The sequence below is a fragment of the Cannabis sativa genome, chromosome X (assembly GCF_029168945.1).
Source record: "Cannabis sativa cultivar Pink pepper isolate KNU-18-1 chromosome X, ASM2916894v1, whole genome shotgun sequence".
In the NCBI taxonomy this organism is placed as follows: domain Eukaryota; kingdom Viridiplantae; phylum Streptophyta; class Magnoliopsida; order Rosales; family Cannabaceae; genus Cannabis; species Cannabis sativa.
The window spans coordinates 28004360-28026469 of record NC_083610.1 but is presented as its reverse complement, the minus strand read 5'-3'; positions in this window follow the sequence as shown (position 1 = coordinate 28026469).

Sequence of the window (22110 nt, the reverse complement as noted above, 5' to 3'; positions counted from 1 at the left end):
ATATGTTAGTCAATAAGAGTGTGTTTAAAACTCTTAGACTACACCACATTAGATATCGAGATTTGCCTTTGTGATAGAAAATCTTTCTGATAAGATGGTGATTACTCTGGGGGTGGAATAGTGATTTTGGAGAAGTGTAAAAACCTATCTGAAGTCTCTAGGTCTACCAGAAAGGGATTGAATGTTAAAGTTGCAGGAAAGGTACTTATTCAGTCTCAGGAAAGTTCTATACATTTTTGGCACCATTCCGAATTGTTAAACTACTAGTGTTGTTTTCTGATTAACTAAAAGTAGTTGCCAAAAGTATAGAATCCAGTTTCCCAAAAAGAGTAGACATATAGAGAGGAATTTCACATTATCAATGATTTTGTCATTAAGGAAGAGTCATGGTGGAGAAAAGGTTGTGTTTAATTCAACCTTTCAGATCCTATTACGAGGAGTTTACTACTACTGCACTTGATTTGTATATCAAGGTGTTGAGATTATTTGAAATGCACTTTTTGTTTTATATTAGTGGAAGTGGGAGTTTGTTGGGTTTTATGCCCTAAACAAAACTCATTTCAATATAATCAGATTTACTTATTAATATAGATCAGAAATAACATTTAATGTTGCATGGTTCACATGATTTATTTCATGATTATATATACATAATGTATGAATTCATCTAAAACCCTTTTCACATACTTGATCCTGTTTATTGTGTTGTCAACACTTTGGAAAGTAAACATGACTATGTGAATAAAGTTTCCTAGATTTATCAGACACAGGGTTTTACTGATATGATAATCTACAACAAAGTTTACTTGCATTTGGAGAAATGCTATGTTCTTTCCAGAGCATTGGTTAAAGTAAAGCTCAGGTTGGATGCATGGAGTATGCATCGGAAGGGAACGATATTGAACTTTGACTTAGATTTATTAAACTTACCGTAATATCTATTCAAGTCAATATCGCCTAGTTGATCCTAGATCAAATGATCTTAATCCTTTTATGATAAGGCTCAATCTCAGGAGGCTATTCATGTTCTTTGATTTGTTAGTTAAGCCTACTTATAGGCCAGGGTGATACGTACATTTTGGGAACACGGTAGTGCAATTGAGTGGGAGCGCTAACATAAACATGGAATCTAAAGCTTCTATCTGGCGAATAGTAAGTAAAGGATGATCTCCTTCAAGCTTGACCAAACGAAAATAAATGGTGGAGTACTCATTTCACATAAGCTGAAACATCATTTATACGGGGTTAAGTGTTTTAAGGATAAAATACATTGTAGGGTGTAACAGTAATCTAATCTATTTACAGTGTAGATCATTCATATAGAGGATCATTGATCAAATTAGGATTATAACAATGGATAACTAATGATTTGTCTATATGGTGGAACATATAGAACATTCTATATACTGAGAGTGCAATTCTAAGTTCTATGCGTGGATTCCACGAAGAATTAATAAGTCAGTAAATTTAGGTTATAAATTCTTTATCTGCTTATTGGAAGCTCAGTTATATAGACCCATGGTCCCCCCACTAGTTGAGATAATATTACTTGTAAGACTCACATAGTTGGTTTTGATTAATCAATTATAATTCTCAATTTTGACTATGTCTATTTGTGAATTTTTCACTAAGTAAGGGCGAAATTGTAAAGAAAGAATTTTAGGGGCATATTTTTTAATTATGATACTTTGTATGGTTCAATTAATAAATATGATAAACGACAATATTATTTAATAATTATTTATAGTTATTAAATAGTTAGAATTGACATTTAAATGGTTGAATTTGAAAATTTGGGTTTTTGAGAAAATTAGATGCAGAATTGATAAAATTGCAAAAATTACAAAAAGTGAGCCCCAAACCCATATTGTATAGGGCCAACCACTTTTATAGGATTTATCATCTGACATTTTCATTATTTTAATGCCAAATAATTCAAACCTAACCCTAGTGGAATGCTATAAATAGATAGTGAAGGGTTCAGGATAATTACACTTTTTACTTTTGATTTCCTTCAGAGAAAAACCTGAGCCTTCTCTTTCTATACCTAGCCGCCACCTTCTTCTCTTTCTTCCCTCTTCAATTTCGAAATTACTTAGTGTTAGAGTAGTGCCCACACACAGCAAGTGATACCTCAATCATAGTGAGGAAGATCGTGAAGAAAGACTTTCAACAAGAAGGAGTTTCAACACTAAAGAATCAGAGAAAGAGATCCAGGTTCAGATATTGATAATGCTCTGCTACATAAAGGAATCAAGGGCTAGATATCTGAACGAAAGGAGTCATATTATTCTGCTGCACCCAATGTAAGATTTCTAATACTTTATATGTGTTTATTTCGTAATCGTTTTAGAAGTTCATATTTAGGGTGTTAATCAACATACTTGTGAGTAGATCTAACATCATGGTAAAATAATATCCAACATCCCGAACCTGGACCCAGATCTGGACCAAGGATCAAGACCTAGATGAGGCACTTGTACCTGAAACTAGGCCCTAAAACTGGGACGGAGACCCAAAATTTGACCCTAGACTCGAGACACGGGACCTGACCTTGGACCCAAAACTGAGGACCTAACTACAGGGACACAACCCCGAACCCAAACCCAAACCCAAATTAAGGACCCAGCCGAAGACCCAGGATTGGGACTGGAACAAGACCGAGATCCAAGACTGAGATCCGAATTTGGACCTAAGGCTTTGACGTAACCCGTTTTCAGTGTTTGAATCTAGGACTCGGACTTGGATCCGTACCTATACCTGGACCCAGACGCAAACCGGGATCCAGACCGAGACTCAGACCTAGACCGGGATCCAAACCCGATCTCGGACCCAGAATTGGAATCAGACAAGGTCTGGACTAGAACCCAGACATGAGACAGTAACAAGACCCAAACCAAAACCCATACTCAGACAAGAATCCATACCAGGACTTGGACCCAGACCGGGACTTGTGACTTCGGACCTCAACCAAGACTGGGACCTAGACCCAGACCGAGACCCGAACCTAGAGCTAGAACTAGGGCTGGAACCTGAACTCAGACTCGAACCCTAACCAGGACCTAGACTCAAACCAAACCCGAACCCAAACTGAAACACAAACTTGGACTCGGACCGGGACCTAGGTTCTGAACATTGAGGGGGGACCCAGACCTGGAAATTGGGCCCCTAAACTAGGACCAGAACTTGGGCTTTAGAACTGGGATCGCGATCCGTGACTCGGCCCCAGACCCAATCCTGGACCTAGGACCCACCTCGGTGTTGGGTTTTATGCCCTAAATAAAACTCATTTCAATATAATCAGATTTACTTATTAATATAGATCAGAAATAACATTTAATATTGCATGGTTTACATGATTTATTTCATGATTATATGTACATAATGTATGAATTCATCTGAAACCCTTTTTCACATACTTGATCCTGTTTATTGTGCTGTCAACACATTGGAAAGTAAACATGACTATGTGAATAAAGTTTCCCAGATTTATCAGACACAGGGTTTTACTGATATGATAATCTACAATAGAGTTTACTTGCATTTGGAGAAATGCTATGTTCTTTCCAGAGCATTGGTTAAAGTAAAGCTCAGGTGGGATGCATGGAGTATGCATCGAAAGGGACCGATATTGAACTTTGACTTAGATTTATTAAACTTACCGTAATATCTATTCAAGCCAATATCGCCTAGTTGATCCTAGATCAAATGATCTTAATCCTGTTATGATTAGGCTCAATCTCAAGAGGTTATTCGTGTTCTTTGATTTGTTAGTTAAGCCTACTTAGGTCAGGGTGATACGTACATTTTGGGAACACGGTAGTGCAATTGAGTGGGAGCGCTAACATAAACATGGAATCTATAGCTTCTATCTGGCGAATAGTAAGTAAAGGATGATCTCCTTCGAGCTTGACCAAACGAAAATAAATGGTGGAGTACTCATTTCACATAAGCTGAAATATCATTTATACGGGGTTAAGTGTTTTAAGGATTAAATACATTGTAGGGTGTAACGGTAATCTAATCCCTTTACAGTGTAGATCATTCATATAGAGGATCATTGATCAAATTAGGATTATAACAATGGATAACTAATGATGTGTCTATATGGTGGAACATATAGAGCATTCTATATACTGAGAGTGCAATTCTAAGTTCTATGCGTGGATTCAATGAAGAATTAATAAGTCAGTGAATTTAGGTTATAAATTCTTGATTTGCTTATTAGAAGCTCGGTTATATAGACCCATGGTCCCCCCACTAGTTAAGATAATATTGCTTGTAAGACTCATATAATTGGTTTTGATTAATCAATTATAATTCTCAAATTAGACTATGTCTATTTGTGAATTTTTCACTAAGTAATGGCGAAATTGTAAAGAAAGAGTTTTAGGGACATATTTGTTAATTATGATACTTTGTATGGTTCAATTAATAAATATGATAAATGACAATATTATTTAATTATTATTTATAGTTATTAAATAGTTAGAATTGCCATTTAAATGGTTGAATTTGAAAATTGGTGATTTTGAGAAAATAGAAATAAAATTTGTTAAAACTGCAAAATCCAAGTAAGGCCCATTACACAACATGGCCGGCCACTTGGGATGGTTTTTCAAACTGATATTTTCATTATTTTAATGCCAAATAATTCAAACCTAGCCCTAGTGGAATGCTATAAATAGATAGTGAAGGCTGCTGGAAATTTACACTTAACTTTCTACTTTTTCCTTCAGAGAAAAACCTGAGCCTTCTCTCTCTATTCCTAGCCGCCACCTTCTCCTCTTTCTTCTTCCTTGAAATTTCGAAATACTTAGTGTTAGAGTAGTGCCCACACACACCAAGTGATACCTCAATCATAGTGAGGAAGATCGTGAAGAAAGACATTCAACAAGAAGGAGTTTCAGCACTAAAGAAGGAGAGAAAGAGATCCAGGTTGAGATACTGATAATGCTCTGCTACAGAAAGGAATCAAGGGCTAGATATCTGAACGGAAGGAGTCATTATATTCCGCTGCACCCAATGTAAGGTTTCTAATACTTTATATGTGTTTATTTCATAATTGTTTTAGAAGTTCATATTTAGAGTGTTAATCAACATACTTGTGAGTAGATCTAAGATCTGCCGGAATTTATTTTACCAGGATCTTAGATCTACTCACAAGTATGTTGTTTAACACCCTAAATATGAAGTTTCTAAAACGATAAAATAAACACATATAAAGTTAAGATAACCTTACATTGATGCAGCAGAATTAATGTCTCCTTCCACTCAGATCTCTAACCCTTGTATCCTTTCTGTAGCAGAGTATAATCAAGATCTGAGCCCGAATGTCCTTCTTCTTTGAGTTTGATCCTTCACAGTCTTCCAATCTATGATTGAGTTACTGCTTGCTGGGTGTGGGCACTTACTCTCTCACTAGGGTCGAAATTTATGAAGAGGAAAAGAGAAGAGGGTTTCGGCCTATAGAAGAAAATAGGGAAGGCTCAGTTTTTCTGAAGAGAGAAATTTCTGTCAGAAGATGTTATTCAAAGTTGTGATTTTGACTGAGCCATCACTTTCTATTGATAGGCAACTACTAGGTTTAGGTTAAGAATTATTTGGCATTAAAATAATGAAAATATCAATTTAAATTTCCACAAATAGTGGCCGGCCATGGTGTGTTGATGGGCCCCACTTGATTTTGTAGTTTTAACAAATTTTATTTCTATTTTTTCAAAAACGCCGATTATCCAATTCTAAAAATTTAAATGCCAAAACTAATTATTTAATAACGAAAATAGATTATTAAATAATATTGTCATTTAATTTAATTATTAATTAGACATATAAAGTCCATTAATAAATAAATAAACCTAGAATCTCTTTTCTTTACAATTTCACCCCTGCTTAGTGAAAATTCAAAAATTAGACCTAGTCTAACTTTAGAATTATAATTGATCAATCACGAATCAATTAATGAGTCTTACAAGCAGAATGTTCTCAACTAGAATGGGGACCATGGATCTATACGCTGAGCTTCCAATAAGTGAACCAAATTTACCAAGTAAATTCCTACTTATTAATTCTTCGTTGAATCCACTCTTAGAACTTAGAATTGCACTCTCAGACTTATATAGAGCATATTATATGTTCCACGATATCAATATGCTATCTCATTTAACCATTGTTATAATCTTATTGTGATTTAAAGATCCTCTATATAGATGATCTACATCGAGATGGGATAATTTTACCGTTCTCACCCCTCAATGTATTTTGCCCCTTAAAACACTTAGCTACCTGTAAATTGTGTTTAGTGATCTAATAATTAGTCAGTTAAACAAGAGCTCATCCATTTACTTCTATTTGCTAAGCTCGAAGGGAATCATCACTTGACTTCTATACACCAGTAGAAGCTATAGATTCCATATTTATGTTTAGCACTCCCACTCAATCATACTATCATGTTCCCAAACTATACGTATCACCCTGACCTAAAAGTAGGCTTAAGTAATAAATCAAAGAATATGAATAATACTCCTGAGTTGAGCCTAAGCATATCAGGATTTAGATTCTTTTAATCTTAAGATCAACTACTGATATTGACTTGGAAAGATATATAACGGTAAGTTTGTAACATCTTAACTTAGTTGCAATATCGGTCCAGTCCAATGTATACTCCATACATTCGAAACTAGTATACTTTACTAATGTCCTAGAAAGAACATAACACTTACTACAAGTGTGAGTACACATCATCGCTGATTATCACATTAGTGTAAATCCAAAACACTGATGAAACAGGGACCTATTCTTTTGATTCATATGAGCACAAACACATTCCACTGTGTTGACGATACTGTAATTGTGAATAAACATTTGATCTGGATTTAACTGATTTTGTGTGTGTGAATGTAATAAACATATTAAACCATTAGCATGTAAAATTCATGCAAACATTAATCACTTCAAATTTCTTGTATTGATAACTAATCAGATTGTAAAGAGTTTTATTTCGGGCATAAAACCCAACAAACTCCCACTTGCACTAATATAAAACAAAGTATGCAAATAGGTCAATCTGATATCTTGATCTTCAGATCAAGTGTAGTATATTTGAATCCACCCGAACTTCTGGAAACTAGTTCATAAATATACTTATGAAATATCCTTTACTATATGCTTTACTCATCAAGGGATACTGAAATCTTTACTGTTTTAAAGTACATCTGAATTAACAGAAGACATATCTCTCATATTTTAGAATATGGAATTGAGATAATACAGTGTAGACTTTTCTTTAGTAATATAACTTTCTTGGTATTTTCGAATTTACAAAGTTATAATTCTTCTCTGGTAGACCTTGAATTATTATAGAATAAGTCATCCACCCCCAAAGTAAGCACCATCTCAAGAATTTCGAAATTAGATGGTGAGATACAAGGACAACTGATACACAGTTCCTTAATATCTAACATATAGATCACTTTCATAAATCTTTCTTGAATATCTTCTAATGTTCCCTATTTGATTACATCTCAGATAGCTCCCACTCAATAGCAGATGTCTGGTTAAATTATACTTTTAACCTTTGATTGTTTGGAGAGTTACCTAGTTTTGACTTTTGTATTAGTCTGAAACTTTAAGTTAAGACTAAGTCATCAACATAGCAGACTAGTATTTGAAGTGAAAAATACATGCCAGAGATTAAGTAATCAAAATTAAGATACCATAAAATTTTATGAGGATTAAGAATTCTTGGTTCAAGTCATTCGAATGGACTGAACTAGAGTTCTTTATCTTATTCTCATAATTCTGATAAGTTATACCTATCCATGTGTATGGTTAGATTTGCTTTTCAGTAGAGTTCTTAAGTACCTATCACAAGTGTCAACCTGATGAAGATGGGAATAGAATTTTAAAATTCTCCCACTCAATTAAGGTAGTGTGAAACTTTATCAAAGAACTATCATAGGTATCAAACTTTTACTTACAATAGTAAAACGAAATGGAACATACAATCAAGATCAAGGATTTATATTGATAATAGCTAACTCATTATACTACTTCCATGTTTAAAGAAAATATGTGTTACATAGGGAATTGTGGAATAGACTCCACCCCTAAGTATATACATATAGAGTACTGTGGATAAACTCCACCCCTAAGTATATAGAGATTGTGATCCACCCCTAAAGGTTGTAAAGATCATGATTCTCTAAGTGTGATAGAGTTTATGTGGAGTTGAATACTATCCAGAGTTCATTAGATATAAAAGATCGTTGAACTGCATAGTTTTCTTAACTTTTCTCCACCCGTATCAGATCAAAAGATCCTTTTATTAAACAAATTCTTAATAGTTGTATTAGAATTAACAACTATTAATAAACATAGAAATAGTTTCTAGTGTTTATTTAATATAACTCTATGAAGAGTTTTAAATATTATAGAATTTTCATCAATAATAAAAACACTTACACATACAAACATATAAATATAATGTGGTAATAGTTGATGAAGATAAAATAAATGAAGCTCCATCTCATAAATTGCAATGGTTTTGAATTCGAAAATAATAGAAATTTTATCAATAAATAAAAAAAAATATTGCAACAATATGAGAAAAACAATGATAAATATCCCTAACTAAAATTGAAAATCCAAACTGTCTTTAAACTAAAACAATTAATTCAAAAATAAATTGAAGAGCTTCATCTTCATCTGGACGATTTCACCCTTGGTCCAGCTTTCCGATCCAACTCATCTGAGTTTAAGTAGCTTGGCCTATAAGAAGAAGAAAAATAAATAAACAAAGTTAGTCCAGAATCATAAATTCAATTGGATAATAATTCACTAAAACTCTTAAAGTTTATAAATAGAAATACCTTGTTTCTTTGCAAGAAGTTTAGGACACTGGGGTTTCCAATGACCTTTCTCATTGCAGTAGAAATACTTTCCCTTAACTGTAGCATCACCAGAAGTTGTAGCTTTTTTGTGTTTCATGGCTTTTGCACGCTTCTTGGTGTTCTTCCACTTCTTCTTCGATTTGGGTTTTGAAGCAGAGGCAACGTTTGCTTCAGGTTTGATCGTCCCGTTACCATTCCCAGGATTGTGAGGTTTACTCCCTTTCTTGTTGGGTCCTCCAATCAAATTTTCATAAGTTTGAAGGTCATTGACTAATTCATGAAAGTCAATTTCCTTCTTATTCATGACATAATTTGAAGTGTATGGTAGAAATACTGGAGTTAGGCTATTCAAGATAAGACTTACTTGAGTAGCACTATCCATTTCAGCACCATGATCCAGGGCTTCTTGGAAATAACTTGCCATGAGGAGAACATGGTCACGCACGTTTTGATGAGGTTCCATCCGTGCATTAATGTACTTCTTAGTCGCGTCAAAGCGTGACTGAAGTGATGCCTTACCGAATAGCTCATTTAACTTCGTCATAACTTCAGCAGCCTTCTCGGTTTTAGAAAACTGAGTTTTGAGGGTGTCAACCATGCTGGAAAGCATAAAGTATAGAGCTTTGTCATTTGCTTTCTGCCAACGCTCATACTTTTCTTTCACAGCTTTGGATGCATTGTCCCCGGGCACTTCAGGTGACGGCTCAGTTAAAACAAACAAGGCACTTTCTCCTATGAGAGCAATATTAATGTTCTCATTCTATTTAGGAAAGTTAGATCCATTCAGCTTATTTTCAATCAACAGTGATAACATGGGATTCATTATGATAATACAGGATACTACAAAATAATAGAAATCAACAAATAGAAATTAATAATGGTTTAACACAAAATCAATTCAGAAATTGTAAGCACATAGCAAGTAGGAATGATATGAGAAAATACAAAAAAAAAATCAATCCTAAATAATTTCCAAGGTTTTTCAACAAACTGATATCAGTGTCCCGTTTAGGCGAGAGTCAAAGCTACCATCCATTGAATAGAGTTGTCAGCTCATCTAAAATGTTAAACATTCTAGCAACCTTTTATTCGATTAAGATTGGAATCCAGCGTTGTCCCGTTTAGGCGAGAGTCAAGGCTATTCTATCTTATGAGCTACTACCATTGTTTCGCAATTTGCAAGTCAAATATGCTCGCCACCATTAGGGTGATCTATACCATATAAAACACTTACAAACTACTTATCTTTCGAGATTAAACGGTGCGAAATTGCTAATGAACGTTCCTCCATTAGGGAGGATTACTCACTAAAACAAACGCGATGTAAAACCAACAATGGAGATCGAATATCTTAATAATAATAAAACTCATTCTTTAAAATGTATTTTCTTTATTATTCTAATAAATATATTCATTAAATTCGAATTTTAGAATTAGAATTCAAAATAAGAATTTAATATAATATTTATAAAATTATACTTAAATGGTGATTGAAATAAAATTAATTATTTCCATCTTAGTAGTAATCTTAAATATAAATATTAAGGAAATTAATTTAAGTTGTATTAATTTAAATTAATTAGCAACTTAAAAATTTCCTTGAGAATATATTTATTGTATTCGAAAAATGAAGTATAAAACCATACAAATTTTCGAAAATAATAAAAACTTAGAAAAATACTTCAAGCAAAAATATCACCTATCTAGATTTTCTTTTGACTAGTTAATTCAATTTCTAATAATATATATTTTCAATTTCATTTATTTTAAATTAATCAATAGATGAAAAAATCATTGATTTAAGTTGGTCCAAGAATTAATTAAAATAAATAATTAATTTACAAGTCAATCTATTTTTCAAGATAAATTCAAAAATATTGCATAATTAAAATGCAATTTTTGAAATTGATTAATAAAATAAAGAAATATATATATATATTGAAAATTATTTAAATTTAAGTTGAAAAATTAAATTTCAACCTAAAAATGATTTTCTATTTAATTAAGTGTCATGAAAAATAAATAAATATTTAAGTATCATGATGAAAATCAACTTAGATATTTAATTTTTCAAGTTAATTGAATGTATTAAATTCAAGAAATAAATAATTAAGTGTAGAGAAGGCTTAATTATTAATTTCTAGTTTAATACTAGGAAAAATATACTTAAACAAAATTGTACCAAAATTAATTATTTAAATAATTAATTTCACAATGTATAATATTTTCCTATTTAAATATTAGAAATAATAAGTAGTCTAGAAATAACTATCTAGAAAATATCTTATTTGACTAACTATCTTTTCGACAAAAATTTAAAAAATATCTAATTTAAGTTGTTTAGAAAAAATCTAGAACTTAAATAATTTCAAATTTAGATTTAATTAAATATAAAAAAAAATTAAGTTGTAACCACTTAATTTGAAAAATATTCCATTTTAAGTTTAAAAATTAACTTAAAAAAATATCTTAAGAATCTTTAATAACTAATGCCTAGGATTCCTCAACTTGATTTAAAACTTAAATAAAATATGTAAATTTAAGTTAGATATGGAAAATCAGTTAAAATAACTAATTTATAACTTAAATAGGAATATTTAATTAAATAAGTTCCAGAAAGAATCTAGTTAGTTAAAATTCTTTATTTAATTAAATACAAGAAAAATACAAATAGTTTGTCTAGAAAAATTATCTAAAACTAAAAGTGTTTTTCTTAAAATTAACTTTAAAATATTAAAATAAAAATAAATTTTCATATATTTTAAAAGTTAATTATGTTGCTAATTCAATTTTATTAGGTTAAACTAATATAATTAACCTAGTACAGTTATTCAAATCAGGCAAATGGGCCTTCACAATTGGGGTAGTTCATGTGAGGGAGTGTTGGGTTCAGTATGTCGTACCCACTTCTATGGCTCCCAACTCTCACACAAGGCCCAAAAGAGAGGAATTTAACCTTAAAAGAAATAACTGTTATTAATTGAATAGGTCCAATAACTAAATGGACCTAAATAAAATCTATCATGGTGTGATATTTTATTTAGCAACAACCTATATGCATCTATACAGTAAAATAAACATATAGGCTCACACAGGTACACACTTGGATGGATTCTATCATGTTGCTAGGTCATACACAGATGAAAGACGATTGTAAAATTTACATGTTACAAATTATTAACTAGACCAAGCGAGCCATCAGATCATTAGATCTGGCAAAAAGGTAACCATGGCTATTTGCAATCAAGCAATAATAGGTTTTGAAAACTTACAAACAAGCTAAAACCACATACTCCTGCAACAAGGTTAGCTGGATAGTTGGAAGTAGGATTTATTTAATTTTAAATAAATAAATTTCGAAAATAAAATGATTAAATAAATAAATAAAATTAATATTTAATTTTTCGAAAATATAAAAAATATTTATTTTCGAAAATAAAAATATATAATTTTAATTTCAAAATTATTTAAAAAATAAATATTTAAAATTAAACCTACAATTTTAAAAAATTAGGTTTCAACTAACCTAAATATCATTTCAAAATTTGCTAACTACTTTTAAAAATTAAATGTTATTTTATAAATAAAAATTAAAAAAAAATTAAAAAAGATAAATTAAATATCTTTTCAGATTTTAAATTTAATTTAAATAAATAAAATAACAAAATTTTAAAGTTAGCAAAATATCTTACATCTATTTAAAATTTCATAATTATGGTTATCTTATTTTAAATTTAAATAAGGTCAAAATATTTAAAAAAAAAATTAATTTTAAAAATTTAATATTTGACCTTAAATTTAAAAATAAGATAAGATATAATCAAATTTAAAAATAAGATAATTAAGCAAAAAGATAGATATTTACTATTTTTAAATTCAAATTACACTAATATCATTAATTAAATTAAAAAAAATATTAAATAAATTAATTATGATAATTAGAATTGAATCAGGAATAGTAAATATATAAATATAAAACTACACAAAAAATCGGAACTTAAATCCATGAAAAAGCATGAAAAAACGAAGAAAAACGAAAAAATTGTGAGCTGTATGGACGGTATGCAACGCATACCGTCCTCGGCGGATTGGGAAGCTTGCAGCATTCCCGCGCGCGTAGGGGGCATCAGATGAGATTCCGCGCGCGCATGGGGGGATTCAGACAGCAAGCTCGGTCGTTGCTTGTCTGAATTCCTGCTGTCCGCGCGCGTGGGTGATGTTCAGCATCCCTATCTTTTTTGGAATCTTTAAAAAATCATAACTAATTCAAATTAAATCGAAATTGAGTTCTGTAAAAAAGTAACTTGCTTAATTTTTTTCATACTATCCAATAAAAGTAATTCCATAAACAAAATATCAATTATTTTTAACGAAAATTCATAAACATCAATCAATCATCATATAACAGTCAATACAACATGAAACCATCCAAATAACAAACAATCGTTTTAAAGTTCAAATTTCTTGCAAGAAAATCAATTACCATGGCTCTGAGGCCAGTTGTTGGAATTTATTTTACCAGGATCTTAGATCTACTCACAAGTATGTTGTTTAACACCATAAATATGAACTTTCTAAAACGATAAAATAAACACATATAAAGTTAAGAAAACCTTACATTGATGCAGCGGAATTAATGTCTCCTTCCACTCAGATCTCTAACCCTTGTATCCTTTCTATCGCAGAGTATAATCAAGATCTGAGCCCGAATGTCCTTCTTCTTTGAGTTTGATCCTTCACAGTCTTCCAATCTAAGATTGAGTAACTGCTTGCTGTGTGTGGGCACTTACTCTCTCACTAGGGTCGAAATTTATGAAGAGGAAAAGAGAAGAGGGTTTCAGCCTATAGAAGAAAATAAGGAAGGCTCAGTTTTTCTGAAGAGAGAAATTTCTGTCAGAAGATGTTATTCAAAGTTGTCATTTTGACTGAGCCATCACTTTCTATTCATAGGCAACTACTAGGTTTAGGTTAAGAATTATTTGGAATTAAAATAATAAAAATATCATTTTGAATTTCCACAAATAGTGGCCAGCCATGGTGTGTTAATGAGCCCCACTTGATTTTGCAGTTTTAACAAATTTTATTTCTATTTTCTCAAAAATGCCAATTTTCCAATTCTAACCATTTAAATGCCAAAACTAATTATTTAATAACTAAAATAGATTATTAAATAATATTGTCATTTAATTTAATTATTAATTAGACATATAAAGTCCATTAATAAATAAATAAACCTAGAATCTCTTTTCTTTACAATTTCACCCCTGCTTAGTGAAAATTCACAAATTAGACATAGACTAACTTTAGAATTATAATTGATCAATCACGAATCAATTAATGAGTCTTACAAGCAGAATGTTCTTAACTAGAATGGGGACCATGGATCTATATGCTGAGCTTCCAATAAGTGAACCAAATTTACCAAGTAAATTCCTACTTATTAATTCTTCGTTGAATCCACTCTTAGAACTTAGAATTGCATTCTCAGACTTATATAGAGCAAATTATATGTTCCACGATATCAATATACTATCTCATTTAACCATTGTTATAATCTTATTGTGATTTAAAGATCCTCTATATAGATGATCTACATCGAGATGGGATAATTTTACCGTTCTCACCCCTCAATGTATTTTGCCCCTTAAAACACTTAGCTACCTATAAATTGTGTTTAGTGATCTAATAATTAGTCAGTTAAACAAGAGCTCATCCATTTACTTCTATTTGCTAAGCTCGAAGGGAATCATCACTTGACTTCTATACACCAGTAGAAGCTATAGATTCCATATTTATGTTCAGCACTCCCACTCAATCATACTATCATGTTCCCAAAATATACGTATCACCCTGACCTAAAAGTAGGATTAACTAATAAATCAAAGAACATGAATAATACTCCTGAGTTGAGCCTAAGCATATCAGGATTTAGATTCTTTTAATCTTAAGATCAACTACTGATATTGACTTGGAAAGATATATAACGGTAAGTTTGTAACATCTTAACTTAGTTGCAATATCGGTCCAGTCCATTGTATACTCTATACATTCGAAACTAGTATACTTTACTAATGTCCTGGAAAGAACATAACACTTACTCCAAGTGTGAGTACACATCATCGCTGATTATCACATTAGTGTAAATCCAAAACACTAATGAAACAAGGACCTATTCTTTTGATTCATATGATCACAAACACATTCTACTGTGTTGACGATACTGTAATTGTGAATAAACATATGATCTGGATTTAACTGATTTTGTGTGTGTGAATGTAATAAGCATATTAAACCATTAGCATGTAAAATTCATGCAAACATTAATCACTTCAAATTTCTTGTATTGATAACTAATCAGATTGTAAAGAGTTTTATTTAGGGCATAAAACCCAACAAGATCCTGGTAAAATAATTTCCAACAACTGGCCTCAGAGCCATGGTAATTTATTTGCTTGCAAGAAATTTGGACTTTAAAACGATTGTTTGATGTAACGCCCTAATGCTAAGGCACGCTACAGTGCTTTTTCAATTATTGTGCAATCTTTGCTAATCAAAGAAATTTCTCGAAAAACGTGTCAAATTAAAATTTTTGCTTTAAACATTAAACTTTGTAAAATAATATAATATTTACAAATCCCGGGATCCCGATTTCAAACTTTTGAAAATTTACGGTTTAAACTTTACATTCAAAATACACAAGTTCAGGGTCGCACAGCGACTTTCAAAATACAACTCCCAGATGTCCCGAGACCGAACACTCCAGGTCGCGCCGCTTGACATGTACAATCTCACCCGAGCTCAGGTTCATTCCTGTTCAGCCTTCGCCTTTCCTTTACCTACACATGGAAGCAGAAACTGTGAGTCAACAAACTCAGTAAGAAATGCATATAACATACCATATAATTTCCGACCTGTAAATAGGCGCCCATACACCTATTTATAGAGCTTAACAGATGAGTATGAACGTTCATTACCAGGGTACAACCACTATACCACATACACATCGCACCTCACTGTACGAGTGTTGGTAGGGTTTATCCCGATCACGGAGTAACACTGAGTGATGTACCACACACCTTAGCATTTTTCCATGCTTGTGTTGGTATCACTGTATCGTACTCATAATCACAACAATCACTGTACCAATACTCTATAACTTATTCATACAAGTGTTGGTAGCGTTTTACATAATTCAAGCATGCATATATAAACACATATACACACATTCAGATAATCACATCATACATTATACACAGTTCTTACCTGTTTTCCGAATTCAAGTGTGCTGGCCGACCTGAACGGAATTCACGTGCTAGATGGATGCCCTAATCACAAAAATGGTAACACAGATGAGTGACTCGCTAAATCACTTTCCGGGACTTAAAACTTGAAACTAAAAGTTGCCCTATCGATAAACATCATGGCAATACCCTAAATATCTCAAAATTGGCCAAAACTAGGGTTCTGGAAAATCCCCCAACAGGTAAACCGGTTCCCAACCGGCATCCCGGCTTCGGGTCACCAACCTGGCCGACCAGGCTGGTACGGACCACCCGTAACCGAATTCCGGTTCTACTGCTGGGAACCAAAAATCATCCCCCTTGATTCAATTCAATCCCAAACTTTACCAAACTCTCCAGTATACCTATACAATGCATATACAATGATTTCCAGGCAGCAATTCACAGAACAAACCATCACAACTCAAGTTGCCATTTATGAACAAAGCTTTACATTCAAAGCTCAAGGTTGCACAAAGCTTAACCCAATCAACAATATCAGCTGCTAGGAACTTAATTTAACTCAAATAACCTATACAATTTGAACCCTAAGCATAAACAAACCTAACAGCCCCTATCAAACCAAAACACCATTTCAACCTAACTTAAAAGCTTAAAAATAAATAACCACTAGTCTAGGGCTTTACCTTACTTCCAATAGCTGAAAACCTTGCTGAAAATCCAAGAAAATGAAAGGAAAAAATCTGGTTTGCCTTTGATTTTCCCCAGCCGAAAGCAAGAAAGAGAGAGGAAAGTTTAATTTGATTTTTTTCTATTTCTTCTATTTTCTCTAAATGGGAAAAAGCCTAAGGAAAATCAATTTTCCCCTTGCTGAAAATATCTTTGCTAGGTGTCAATCAACCAAAAAGCCACCTATCTCTTATCCCTTTCAAATGACAAAAATGCCCTTAGACTTAAACTAGGGTATTTCTTTGAAACTAGGGGTAAAATGGTCAATTTCCATAACCCCGCCCAATCCCGGTAATTTATTTTCTCTAAAATATTCCCCACTATGAAATAGGGTTCTAAACTTACCCATGTGATCAATCTAGCCATCCATCGCATTTTCCGTTGTTGCCGAGCAAAAATTACAAAATTAACATATTTCACATATAAGCTAAATAATACCCCTAGAGTTTAATAAAATCTCCGTAATTGAGAAATTATAACTCTAATATTTATTTCTAAATATTGGGGTCCACAAATAAATTAATTCACAAATAATAATAAGATAATAAAAATTAGTGCTAATTGCCTTTTCTAATCCACATTACTAGAGCGGTCATTACAATTATCCCCCCGTTAATAGGATTTCGTCCCCGAAATCTAACCTGAATAGCTCTGGATGCTGAGTCCTCTTATCTGACTCTAATTCCCAGGTGGCTTCTTCCACCTTATCGTTCCTCCGCAGCACTTTAACCAGTGCAATAGTCTTGTTGCGAAGAACTTTTTCTTTTCTATCCAGAATCTACGTCATGAACAGCTGATAATGCTGGTGGTAAAGCTAGCCGATACGCTACCTGCCCGACCTTCTCGACTATCTGAAATGGCCCAATGAACCTAGGGCTTAACTTACCCTTCTTCCCGAAGCGCCTAATACCCTTCATGGGTGAAACTCGCAGGAAAACATGTTCCCCTGCCTGAAATGTGACATCTCTGCGCTTCGGATCAGCATAACTTTTCTGCCTGCTTTGAGAAGCAAGCATCCGAGCCTTGATCTTATCAATAGCTTCATTGGTCCTTTGCACTAACTCTGGACCCAGGTACTTCCTTTCTCCCCGTCTCGTCCCAATGAATAGGAGAACGACATTTTCTACCATATAACATCTCATAGGGAGCCATCCCTATTGTACTTTGGTAGCTGTTGTTGTAGGAGAATTCAATTAAAGGCAAGTACTTACTCCATGAACCCTCAAAGTCCATGACACAGGCTCGCAGTAGGTCTTCCAAAATTTGGATAGTTCTTTCTGACTGACCATCAGTCTGAGGGTGAAAGGCTGTACTAAACTTTAACTTGGTACCCATAGCCTTCTGAAGACTCACCCAAAACTTCGATGTGAACTTTGGATCCCTATCTGACACAATAGATTTAGGGGCTCCATGGAGACGAACTATCTCCTTCACATACAATTCAGCATACTGATCCACTGAATAGGTAACTTTCACTGGTAGAAAGTGAGCCGACTTTGTAAATCTATCCACAATGACCCATACAGAATCGTACATCCCTGTAGTTCTAGGTAACCCGGTTACAAAGTCTATTGCGATGTCCTCCCACTTCCATTCTGGAAGGATTAAAGGTTGCAACAACCCTGCCGGTCTCTGATGTTCAGCCTTAATCTGCTGGCAGGTTAAACACTTGGACACATAGTCCATTACATCTCTTTTCATCCCATACCACCAGAAGTAGGGTTTCAAATCCTAATACATCTTGGTGGTTCCCGGATGCAACGAATAAGGCGTGGTGTGAGCTTCATCAAGTATTTCTTTCTTAAGCTCATCAACACTAGGAACACAAACTCGAGCTTTATATAACAACATTCCACTGCTCGAGATTGGAAAACCTCTAGGCCGACCAGCCACTACTTCATCTCGAACTTTAACTAGCTCGGGATCTTCCAGTTGCATCTTTCTGATTCTCTCCAACAGATCCGATTGGAGGGTTAAATTGTGTAATTTCCCGACCACGAACTCAATTCCTGCACTAACCATTTCCAAGGCTAGTTGAGGAGCTATCATAACCGTAGTACACACTTGACCGAGACCTTTTCTGCTCAGAGCATCGGCCACAACATTGGCTTTCCCTGGGTGATATAGTATTTCACAGTCGTAGTCTTTAACTAACTCCAACCACCTTCTCTGCCTCATATTCAAATCTTTTTGGGTGAAAAAGTATTTAAGACTTTTATGATCCGTATAAATTTCACACTTTTCACCGTAAAGATAATGTCGCCAAATCTTTAAAGCAAAAACCACAGCAGCGAGCTCTAAATCATGAGTTGGGTAACGCTGCTCATAATCCTTCAGTTGACGAGAGGCATAAGCTATGACTCTGTCAGCTTGCATCAGAACGCATCCCAGACCCTGTCTGGATGCATCACAATACACAACAAATTTCTCTTGATTCGATGGCAAAGCTAACACCGGAGCTGTTATCAATCGCTGTTTCAACTCCTGAAAGCTTGATTCACACTTATCTGACCACACAAATCTCTGATTTTTCTTGGTCAATTCGGTTAGGGGCATAGAAAGTTTAGAAAATCCTTCGACGAAACGTCGATAATACCCTGCTAACCCGAGAAAACTTCGAATTTCTGTCACAGACTTGGGCCTCGGCCAATTCTTCACTGATTCTATCTTGTTTGGATCAACCATAATTCCATTTTTTCCAACAATATGACCCAGGAAGGACACCTCGGACAACCTGAATTCGCACTTTTTGAACTTGGCATACAGCTTGTGATCCCTAAGTCGCTGTAACACCATTCGAAGATGATGCTCGTGCTCCTCTTCTGACTGAGAGTATACAAGAATGTCCCCGATAAACACTATAACGCAGTTATCAAGGAAATCCTTGAACACCCTATTCATAAGATCCATAAAGACTGCAGGAGCATTGGTCAATCCGAACGACATTACCAGAAACTCATAGTGCCCATATCTGGTTCTAAAAGCAGTCTTCGGTATGTCCTCCTCCCGAATTCTGAGTTGATGATAACCAGACCGTAAATCAATCTTCGAAAACACTGTCTTTCCCTGAAGCTGATCGAACAAATCATCGATCCTAGGCAACGGGTACTTGTTCTTAATCGTTAGCTTGTTTAGTTCCTGATAATCAATACACATTCTGAGGGAACCATCTTTCTTTTTCACAAAAAGAACCGGAGCTCCCCAGGGCGATACACTGGGTCGAATAAACCCAATATCAAGCATCCCCTGAAGTTGTAACTTAAGCTCCTTGAGTTCCGCTGGAGCCATCCTATATGGAGCTTTAGAAACAGGTTCGACTCCAGGTTCCAAATCAATTACAAAGTCAATCTCTCGCTGTGGCGGCAATCCCGGCAATTCCTTGGGAAACACATCAAGAAAATCTTTCACCACCCGGACTACTTCAGGCCCAAATGTTTCAGGTCTGCTGGAGTCAAAAACTACCGCTAGAAATCCTACACAACCATTGCATAGTAAATCCCTAGCTCTCAACACAGAAATAACCGGGATCCGAGACCCCTGAACCGATCCAACATAAACAAATGGATCTTCACCTTCCGACTGAAAAGTCACCATTTTACGCCTACAATCTATACTGGCCGAATACTTGGATAGAAAATCCATTCCCAGTATAATATCAAACTCAGTTATTTTCAACTCTATAAGGTCAGTACTCAATTCCCTATCTTCGATCCTAATCGGCATAGACCTAATGCGCCTATTAGAGATAACCAATTCCCCGCTAGGCATTAGGGTTCCAAACCCTCTTTCTAAAATATCACAAGGCCTAGCCAAAAGATCAATCACTCTTGTAGCCACATATGAACGTGTAGCTCCCGAGTCAAATAATACTGTAAATAACAAGTTGTTGACGGGAAGCTGACCTGTCACAACAGAAGGACTGGCTGCAGCGTCAGCTTGGGTAATGGCAAATACACGAGCAGGAACCGGTTTCACCTCGGCTTTCGGCTCCTCTTTCTTTGCCTGGGGGCAATCTTTCTTGAAATGCCCCACCATGCCACACAGGAAGCATGTCTTCCGATTACACTCTCCCGGATGATGTTTCTTGCACCTTGGACACTTAGGATAAGAGTAACCCTGGCGTCCTCCTCTGCCTTGGTTCCCACGGAACCGCTTGTTTTGTCCCGAGCCACCAGAAGCTGGAACAACTTTTCTTTTCTGCTCAGTGGTGGAGTCACCACCATCCCTACCATAAACAGGGGTAGGAACGGTGGGGGTTCCACCCACACTCGGAGTCACCCGGGGCTCCTGAAGAAATTTTACTGCACCCTCGGCTCTCAAAGCCTTCTCAACCATATCTGCATACGTGGTTGCTTCAGTAGTGGTAATAACCAGATCATGCCGGATCTTTGCACTCAAACCCGCTAAATATTTTTCTTTCTTACTGAAGTCCGTGGGCACAATTCCTGCCGCCAACTTAGCCAACCGATCAAATTTCGTTGTGTACTCAGTGACTGACATTCCCTCAGTCTGAACTAAATCAATGAACTCTTTCCGCTTTGCACTGCGGACCGCTTCATTGTAATACTTGGAGTTAAATAACTCCCTAAATTCTTCCCAGGTCATCAGCGTGACGTCCCGAGTGAGGGTTATCAATTCCCACCACACGAGGGCATCTTCCTGAAACTGGAAAGTGGCACAGGTCACCCGATCATTTCCAACCACTCCCATGAAGTTGAGAATACGCTCAATCATCGAAAGCCATTGCTCGGCCTTCATCACATCAGGGCCTCCCAGAAATACTGGAGGTGCCTGTTTTCGAAATCTTTCGTACAACGGTTCCATACGGTTGCCAACAACAGGTTGTTCTGCTGGCACCGCTGGAACTGCAACGGCCTGAACTTCTTGAGGAGGCACGGCAGGAGGACCCTGCTACCTCAACCTTTGGATCTCTTCATCTTGCTGACGAATTCTCTCTTGCATTTCAGCAAATCTTTGCTGCCAGTCAGGAGGAGCTTGAGGTGGATTTACAGGGCGACCACCCTGAGCTCTGCCACGGCCACGGCCGCGACCACGAGGATTTTGAGGATTCCCCTGACCGCCTCCGGTCTCAACCATGCCACCCTGACTTCTTGTATTTCGCGGGGCGTCCATTTAATAGGACTTAGCCTGCGAATCCATAAGCCAGGCAGGTTAGACAGCGATCAAAATTAACACCGCTCTTAATAACTTAAAGGCAACACACTTTCTTTTCTTTTCTTTTTAAAGAA